The following is a 10,000-nucleotide window of genomic DNA, read 5'->3' on the forward strand; positions in this document are numbered from 1 at the left end:
CCTTATACTTGCTCTCACTGAGTAATCTAGTAAACTTATTGTTGCCTAGTCTTCTATTCCCTATCTCCTCTCTACTGTTTTGTTACCATTCGCTACAGCATGTTTGTGAGCTCCTTGGAGGAGAGCTCATTTCCTTCCATTTTGGGAGACTTCTTTCAAACCTTCAGGCCTGACAGAAATCATCATACTACTATTAGATGGAAAGGGGCTTTTCATTTCTTTTTAAATGAATGGCACACTGCATAGCAATGGTCTAGTGGCTGAGAACATTACTGTATTTCCAGCCAGGGTGCAGTGAACTCTATTACCAGGACTTTGATCTGGGCATTACATGCTTTTCAGAAATTCCCCTCCTTAAGGAAGCATACTTGTAGTTTTAGTGCTGCCATGCTGAGAATGGTAGGGAACGAATCTGAACAGACCTATTTCCATCCCGACTTCCAGTCTCACATTCACACATGGACATACAACACGAGCTACCTACCTGTTCTCCCCACCCCGATACACACCAATAGACCAGTTGTATTCACACAATTGTGTGCTAAGGATGAACAGAGAGTGTAAGCTGCTCCAGTGAGTGCTAACTCAAGGGTTGAGATTAGTTCATATGCATTCAAATCCATCCTGGCAGCATCGGCTCCAATATGGACACACAGATCAATGGAATATTAAAGACCATTAAATACAAGGCCTGCTTTGTGTTTAGCAGATGCATAGCAGGGCAAATTTACTTTACCACCGAGGTGTGATGGGGAGATTCCAAACCTCAGAGAGACCAACGGTTCATTGGGGTTTAATTATAAATCCCCTCTCTCGTTAAAGCATTTTTAGCTTCTCTATCACTCTGCAGTACTTAAAATCACTTCAACAGTCAGGTGCTGATTTGTAACACCACTGCACAATATAGTTTCTCATTTCAACATTTTCACTTAGTTTAATATAGAGAGGGTTTGATTTATCATAGTAGTGCTGGTCAATTAATGACTGGCTTGTTAGGTTACACACTTCAAGTACCTTACACTTCACCTCAAAGCCATAATCACTCTACCGGCCAAAACGAACAATATGTTTGAATCATTAGTGCGAGTTAGTGAATACAATCTATCAGAATTTTGTGCAAGTTTTGTTGTTTGCTTTTCCGAGTGACAATAGGGACAATTATTTAATTTTAGCCTTCACATGCTCCCTATAAATATATATTAAATACATGTTTTTTTAATAGCTAGCCTCAAATGCAAAGTAAGAGATCCTACCCTTCTTCATATAAAAGAGCTATCATTTTTTTTCTCAAGGTCACTTTGCATGCACAGTCCTAACAACTTACAGCTAAAGCTCACAGGTCCTGTCTGGCATTAACTACCAAAGCCATATTCAGAAACAAGAACAAACAATAATTCTGAAAAACAAAGATGGCGTAAGCTTGTTTTTCTTGCTTGTTTGCAAAACAACGCAAAAGTACAAACTACCTACAAAAGCACAAATTATCTAATGAGGACTCTCAGAAAGTAAACTGCAAATAGCCAGCCTCCAGAATTAGCAGATGTAAATGCTGTTTCAGTTATAAGCAGAGAGAGCAAAAGCAGTTCTATAATGTCATCCGCAAAAGAAGACAGACAGGGCACAGTTTTTAATTTGGTATTTTCTCTTCTTTCACATTGCCCTGCTTTCAAATCAGAGGATTTCTTCAGACAGCTTTAGAAATAAAAGTTAAACGTTTTCCTTTTCAAACTTGACAGAGGGCAGATGCATCAATTAGAAACCTATCTGATTAAAAAGGTAAGAAAAAATATAACCAACTGTCGTACATAATTCAGATGCTGTACGTTTTGGTGATTACCTTGTTCATAGCCCTATCCCTTTGTCCTAGACCTTCTAAGTCCTTGTTTGTTCCACTCAGAATTTTCTAGCCATCAGATGCTCTATTACTGTGCTAGTCGTCTTGCAGGAGTGCTCTCTCCCTTCTGAAAAAAGCAAACAACTGGATAGATATCATTACACTAAGGAAATCTCTTGGAAAAACCAAACAACTTGCTAATCTTTCTAGCCCCTTCATCCAAGTTAAAGATAAGAAAAGCAAACCTAAGTCAGTTTCAACCACATTCCAGGGACAAGTTCCCCTTTTCTCCTTTATCAAAATCCCAGCATTTAAAGTTTTTTTTCCAGACCTTGCAGGATAAACTGCTGCTCACACCCGCAAACAAAGCAATATTTGTTTAATAACTGATTGCTGCCATGGGTACAGTAAACAAGTGGCCCAGCATTTGTGTTTATGAACAAACACATCATCTTGCAAGAGCAATTTAACATTAACCAGGTGGAATAATCAACAGATTTCATAGGTGACACTCGGGGCAGGACTAATGTAAACAGAGCAGGGAGGAGAAAGGGGCCACTCTCAGGGAATCAAGGTTGAGGCAAATGCATTACAGAGTAAACAGCTGGGAAGAACTCAAGACAAACAAACAGTCATTCTTCTGACATTTAGAGAAGCAGAAAGGTTGTATGTTACATAGATCAGCTGCTGACCACCATGAAATCAAACCAGTTGGGGACCAGGCCTCCTTGTTTACACAGTGCCATGTTTGCTTATAAACAACAATTTGCTGTTACCAACTTTTGCATTACTCATCATATAAACCATCAGATCAAGTGAAATCTTGTTAACTCATTACTGGATTTGGGATTTAAAAAAACAAAAACAGAAAAACACCTTTGGAATCTTTAGCTAAAAGGAACCAGCCGGATAAGGAAATACACTTTCACATGTCTGTCAAAAAATTAAGGTGCAAAAGAAGCAATATCTGTTCAGGTGTAATCTTGAAGCAGTTTAAAGAAGGGCCTTCACCGGCATAGTCTGCTTCAGGTTTGTCTTTAAAAATAAAAATCAAAATCAGGGAGTGATATTAGCTAACTTGCTAATTTTTGGAATAGAAACTGGAGAGAGTAATATTTAACCTACAGACAGACGTAAAACTCTACGCCTTGTCAATATACAGGATAACCTAGGTCAGAAGATGCATTTAAATAAACAACCTGCAAATACTTAAGGTAGGGGTTCAAAATGAAGAATAATATTTCCTTTCAAAAAATGCAAGGAAAGCAGGAACAATTCAGGTTTCTTGCTGTACAACAGAATCCCTGCCAAGCAAAAGGGGTGTGTGTTTACACATACACACACACACACACAATGGCTCTCTATATTCTACCTATCTATATGCCCACACACATGCTTCTGATGCAGCACAGCGTATTTACTCCTCCTCCCTCTTCTCTCCTCGACTCCCTTGCTCTGGCCTCCCATTACCATTCTCACATCACGGAGCATTCCCTACCTACATTTTTTTTTAACCCAACAGGGCTTTTGGCTCAACATTTTCTCCTAACTCTTGCTCATCCGGATAGAAACTTCAAGCCCTCACCTACCGCTCTGCACCACCCCATAAGAGTTCTGTGGAGCCCCCAACAAGCCCCACCTGTTGTAGGGGAAGGAACCTCCAAGATCTGACATTCTCCGACACTTGGCTACATTATTCAAATCTTGTGGCCCCAGGGCTTCCCTGAATCAGGGACATGTATTTTCCGTTCCCATCTCTCACCCCCAGGGCCTCACAAGAAGTTGGACACAGCAGCTATCCCAGCAGAGATTTCCATGACTGCTCTGACCTGGGCCTGGATTTCAAGAAAGGCATAAAGATCGGGAAAGAGGATCAAGGGCTCAGGATGTTCGTCTGGGATTCAGGAGACTCAGGCTCAATTCTTTATTTTGCCACTGACATTCTGCATGACCTTCCCTTGGTCTCTCTGCGAAGCACTCCCACTACTCCCGTTACATACCCAGCTGGATAAAAGGTGCAAACCAGGTGGGAGAACAGGAGTCAAGACTCCAGGAAAATGCAAGTGCTGGTCCATCTCTTTCTCCTCAGAAGAATAAATTTTCTGAAGTCTGGGTCACCAGAGACTGAACTAATGACTGACTGCACATACAATTCCATCCCTTCTCCCCTCCCAATGAGCGATCACAGTCCAGCCTCACAGAACAGCTATGGTGGGGGGGAAGCAGTTAACAAGATATTCAGATACTTCATATTTGCTTCCAAAATTTGGAACCCACAATCTGAAATCATCACAAACATCAGACTCCATGTATAAGTACTTGTGTTTCTGCACTCACGCATTCTATTCACCTCAACTGAGCTGCCTATCGATGCTCCTTTTCCAGCATGTAAAAATCACAATTTACTCAGTACGAAGTAACTACTATATGATAAAAACTACAAGCATATCATTCAAATGCTTTATTGGTCAAATAGATGGATGCTTTTATTAGTCGAACCTTTTTTTGTAATGGAGGGCCACTGATGACCCAGTGTTAGCCTCATTCCCTGCTATTAATCACACTTCTAAGAGCTCATTTTGTTTTAAAATCTTAAGAAATTGCTATAATTTAAAGACATGGTGCCTACATAATGGGAAATGCTTCACAGGTTATATCATTTCATATAACACCGTATTTTTATAGGAATGCTGACCACGATACCAAGGTATTACAAAACTTGAGTACAATATTTTACAAAGAAAACCTAAATGTAAACTTTCTTTTGTATTTGTGGTTTGCCACATCTATAATATTTTAATCACAACCTTTTGGGAGTTGCAGAATTCACATGTATATGGCTTACATAGATTAACACTACAACAACATTCCCTGAACAAATGTAAATAAAATAAAATAAATTAGGATCCCTAATATGAAGACTTAGTCAAGATGTGTTTAAACAAAATTCAACACAATGAGGTACTATGTAATCTCCATGCCTTGTCTGTTCAGAAAAGAAGACCTGAAGATGTCTCTTTATTGTAAGCAACTTCTACAATGAACTAGAAGCATCTTGCAAATTCACCTACTATAGTGAGATTTAAATTAATATAAACGATGGTCTTAACCCATAATTCTTTCCATTATTTAAACATACTCTGCAAAATGTTTTGACAATGTTGACTGTTACAGGAGGGAAAACACATTTAAGACCCAAATGTAAAAGCAACAGCAAAAACCTTCCATTTTGCAAATGTAAAGTAAAAAGCATCTTTAAACATCTTCTTATGAAAGAAAACGTGGTGCAATTATGTTGTAACACAAAAGAGAGTGTTCTTTTCTCAGTTCTCTAACAAGATATTAGTACCTACTGGCCCTATGAATACTGTGTATAAATCACATCATATTCAGAGTGTCTGAATTAATTATAATAGGAGCTGGAGAGAAATGTTAACTTTCCAGGTTGTTGCTAAGGATTAGCTCTTGTTTACAATTCTATATTTATAGACCAAGAAAAATTTGTCAACTGAAGGGCAAAGAGGAATGCAACTACACAAATGTAGCCATGATATCAAACAAATCAGATGTTGCACCCATTTTTTGGAAAGCAAACCACCATTTATAACATGAAGATGCAAATGAGTCTTACAATATACATGTGCTTCTTATTTCCATGCATTCAACGTCACTAGATATTATTTTATAAGAAATTATGTTAACATTTCTCATACTCTTAACTCAAGTCTGAGATTGTAAAACCAACATATGTGTAAACAGGTAGCATGTGTGTGGGGCGCTGGATAGCTTAGGACAGGGGTAGTCAATTTTTTTTTTTTTTTTTTGTCGTCAAGGTCCAAATTTCTTGGTCAAGGTAGATTTTGGGATCTGTTCACAAGTGTCTGGCATTCTGATTTGGTCCACAGACTGCCTATTGACTATCCCTGGCTTACAAGGTTGATAATGGGACACAGAACCATTCACTTACATATCCAGCCAGCTAGGTAGTGACCCGAAGTTATTGGATGATGGCTGTTTAGCAGCCTATGCAAAAGGAGTTTGGCCGTTTCAGCCCAGTTTCATATCATAGGTCCCGCCATCATAAATAGAATTGACAGCTTTGTACTGCATCATGGCAGCAAATCAAGGACTACGGGCCTAATCCAACTCCCACTGAAGTTAATAGAAAGGCTCCTGAATGAACATGAGAAAGTAGTCTGGTCTCCACCCCATAGGTGCTTGCTCAGGTCAGAGTTGAGACACATTGGCAGAACAGGATGGGGAACCCTGCAAAGCTATTCCTCTTGTTCTATGGATAAACAAAACACTTTGGCCTCCAACACTTCCATGTCTTTTCTTTTTGCAAAGAGGTTGCCCACTAAAGTTAAGGTTGCAAAACCATTTCCATTTAGACTCCCTATTTTTAAACACTCACAGCATTGAGACATGCACTCACTCTCATGCTTGCTCCAATGTTTGTTTGTATGTGGAAAGCTCAACAAAAATCTCTTGAGTGGTTTCTGGTTTATGGAGAAGTGGGTGGAATAATGCATTTTTCTATTAAACAAAACTCTAACCACTAACTTCTTAACAGGGTGATTTGCAGAAGTGCTGAGCACCCACAACTGCGAGTGTCCAATCCCTCTAAAGAATCAGGCCCATGACACGTAACGAGAAGTGCGCATTAGATTGGCTTTAATGGAAACATTCAGTCTCCCAGTGTTGACATAACCGGGGGGGGAGGGGGTAGGTGTCAAGGTGCTGCTGGGACAATACACATGTATTAGATTGTACACGCCCCTGTAAAACACGTATGCACGTATGCACACACACACACAGCAATATGTTCTAATAAAACTGCCTTAACATCAGAGACAGAACAAAGTTCTGCAAAAAACCCATACATTTTTTTCAGGATTTTTTTCAGCTGTAGGTTCTTTCTGGAAATTACTATGTTTCACGATACTCTACAAATTCTTAATTTTTTTTTTTAAAGGCCCAAATTTTCATAACCACTCGTTCAAAAAAATGTGTATAGCTAATCTGTACTATTTCTGTGATTAGGGACACAACTGCAGTAATTGCATGTGCAATGAGTCAGATAAAAATGTAGCCACCGAAAGGAAGGTCCTCTGAAAACCAGGCCCTTATTTCTTTCCCTTTAGTATGTGAAGACCAGGAGAGCACACCCTTAATACTAGAGTAGCAATAGCAGCAGCAGCAAGCATAACCAAATTGTGCTGAGGTACTGTTTAAGGAAACAAAATGACCTCTGCAAAATCCAGGGTGTCCAACCTAATGGACAACTTGTAGCTTCCAGGCTCTACTCTGTGGCCTTCCAGGGGCAACTGTGTCAAAAAGAACGCTTCTGAATTTTCTATGGGGAGGATGTAAGTGGCATGGTCTTTCCGACTACAGATTACTAAATCTCCTGCATCCCCTGGTGCCACTCTGATCTGAGCCAGAGGAACGCTCTGAGCTGTTGCTGTCCTCCTCCTGCTCTAGCTGTTCAGCAACTCCCCCGCTGCCTGGCTCCTGTACTACAGAGGTGAGAGAAGACAGTTGTTGCTCCCCTGCCTGCTTTCCTGCTGGGCTGCAGGAATGTCAGGCAGAGTCAGGTACGAGCTGCATTGCTAGGCACTATGCTAAGATCAGGCACAGAAAAAGAATAGCTCACTTCCATGCACAGTCACCCATGGCAGTCTGGAAGAGGGAAAGAAAAGAAGCAACTCAGAACTAACAACCTGATTCTCAGCCTCAGGCCAGGGTACAGAAGCCTGGAGGCTGCTCTAACTTGCATCAATTAACTGTGGTTCTTTATGGACCACATGCCAGCTGCAAATGGAAGAGCATAATGTGTTTCAGCCACTCCCTCTTTCTACCCTTGATATACTCCCTACCTCAGGAGCTGGGGAGGGGCCCCCCTAGGGACTTCTGCACCTGGACACTAGTGGTTTCCAATCACTTTGCAGAACTGTGCCCCTTTGACCTCTTTGAAAGAGCATGTTTGGCCCTCGAACTGGAGGATCTGGACACCACTGTGCTAGGTAGAAGCTATTCTATGCTTATGAAAATTAGCTCTTTGCTGCCGAATACCGAGCTGTGTGCACAGTCAGTATTATAGCCTGTGTTGTTCCTTATATGGCCAGAACTGTGGGTCTCCTGTGTTCATATCTGAAATCTGTAGTTAAATATATTACTAGACCATCTCCATCCACATGCAGGTGCATGGTCAGACAGGTGTTCTTGTTGCTGAATACAGCACTGCTGATGCATAGGCTTCCTGCTTAAGGGATTTGTGAGAGAAAACAAAACACCAAATTTAAGGACCAAAAAGAACAGAATATTTAGCACCAGGCCGTGCAACAGGAGGATAATGTGCATGCTGGATCTGACTGTGCACTGCTGACGTCAGAGACCATATGATCTCTTACTTTGGGATTAAAATTGTTTGTACAAGTCAAAGCAGAACAATAGGAACAACAAGGCATACAACGTATATTGCTCTACACTGCAGCCACATATTCAGCTGTCTCAGCCACATTCTTCGAGTAAACACAGCTTTAAAAGAAAATAGCCAGAGCGAAGAACTTCTGGAAAGCTGCTACATCTGATCATGCATGCAAGAGTTCTCCTATCGCTTCCTTCCAGGGTTTGGGAAAATAAAACAAAACACCTGACACACCACTTAGCAAGCATAATACCTACAAAAGCGCTACTCGTTTAAACAGGTTACCATGCTACCTAAGCCTTAGAGGGAGGTCTATGAGCTATAATGAGTGCATCTTGTTTTGTAAGATACACAGAGGAGCTCAATTAAATGAACAACTGTAAAGGAAACAACTGATAAAGGAATTAATGCTCTCTGTGCCAAAACTTAACATAACATCTAGGATAACAAAACAATGTCAAATGTGTAACTGCTAAAAGAGGTAACAAAAAAATGTTTTAGACATTCAATCCTAAACTACATTATGTAAAATTATCATCAAAGAAGACTAAAATTTCTTTTTGTAAAACTGCTAGATAAAGCTCTATGTTTCTAAGGTACCACTATTACCGTAGTATCAGAGTGCATAACGTACTTCAATGTATTTTTACTCCCAACACCCCTGTGAGGTAGGGAAGTACTGTCATTCCCATTATAGAGATGAAGAACTGACGCCCAGAGCAACTAAGTGACTTGACCATGATCACACAGGAAGTCTGTAGCGGAGCTGGAAAGTGAAAACCAAGTCTAGTGTGTCCAAATCTTGTGTGTCCAGTTTCTAAACACTGGACCATCTGTCCTCTACAGAGAGGCAAAGAGATATTATAGATAGTAAAATCCTGTGTGAAGGGGGCTAATTTCATTAGGCAGATGAATTAGCCCAACACTAAACTTGCAACCAGAGCAAGCAAAACCTGGGAGTTGGCCTGCATCCAGTTACAGGGGAAGGAGGAACAGCAGCAGAGGGCAACCTCATCTCTCTTCCTATGTGGGTAAACGATGGATCTACACTGTGTGCACACCCACTGGATTCCCCTGGCATCCTCCAAATTCATCATCTATTCCGCTGATCTGCAGAGGCTAAAGAGAGCCCTTTCATAGTGATCAAGGAGATAGAGAATCCTTCTGCACAGGCTGTTCAGTTCTGGATGCCAACCTCCTTGACCTCAAATGCTGAAGACATGTAGCTTTTGGCCCTCATGTGCCTACATCTACAGTGCCTTAGGATCAGTGACACAGAAAAGGGAGACCAAAAAAATGCCACAGTGACTGATTAACACATATATATATTTATCTACAGATGCTCCCCGGGTTACGCAAGACCCAACTTACAGAAATCCGCACTTACGGAAAAAGTTCCATAAACTAGAAATAGGAGGTGGGGTTTTTTTGTTGTTGTTTTCTGGCGTAATGGTCAGGTATACGTTTCCGACTTAGGCAAAATTCGAGTTAAGCAAGGTGTTCCGGAATGGAACAATTGCATACATCGGGGAGCGTCTGTATATTTACCAGATAGATAGATAGATATAGTAGGGTGGTCACTGATGCCTCTCCCCCTCAGTGGCACGAACTTCTGAATTAGCACGGGTGGAGCAGCATTCTCCACGGTGATACTGGACAAAAATCACATCGTTTTTTGTTAGTACAAGACAAGGAAAACCCTTACAAAAACAGGTCTGTCCAGCTTAAAAGCAGAC

At 40.8% G+C, this 10,000-nt stretch overlaps 1 protein-coding gene across 14 annotated transcripts in view; it reads right to left on the bottom strand.

Annotated features, from left to right (window-relative positions):
• The window catches only part of FOXP1 (forkhead box P1), a 495,960-nt gene that overhangs the window by 219,062 nt on the left and 266,898 nt on the right, over positions 1-10,000 (bottom strand). The window contains exon 1 of one of the 14 annotated variants that reach the window (XM_077820974.1): positions 1,838-1,928. The exons of the other annotated variants lie outside the window; for them this stretch is intronic. The gene's annotated coding sequence lies outside the window, so the exon portion shown is untranslated. Of the gene's footprint in view, positions 1-1,837; positions 1,929-10,000 lie in introns of those variants that run through there. 14 annotated transcript variants of the gene reach the window in all.

This window comes from Eretmochelys imbricata, chromosome 7 (assembly GCF_965152235.1).
Source record: "Eretmochelys imbricata isolate rEreImb1 chromosome 7, rEreImb1.hap1, whole genome shotgun sequence".
Classification (NCBI taxonomy): Eukaryota; Metazoa; Chordata; order Testudines; family Cheloniidae; genus Eretmochelys; species Eretmochelys imbricata.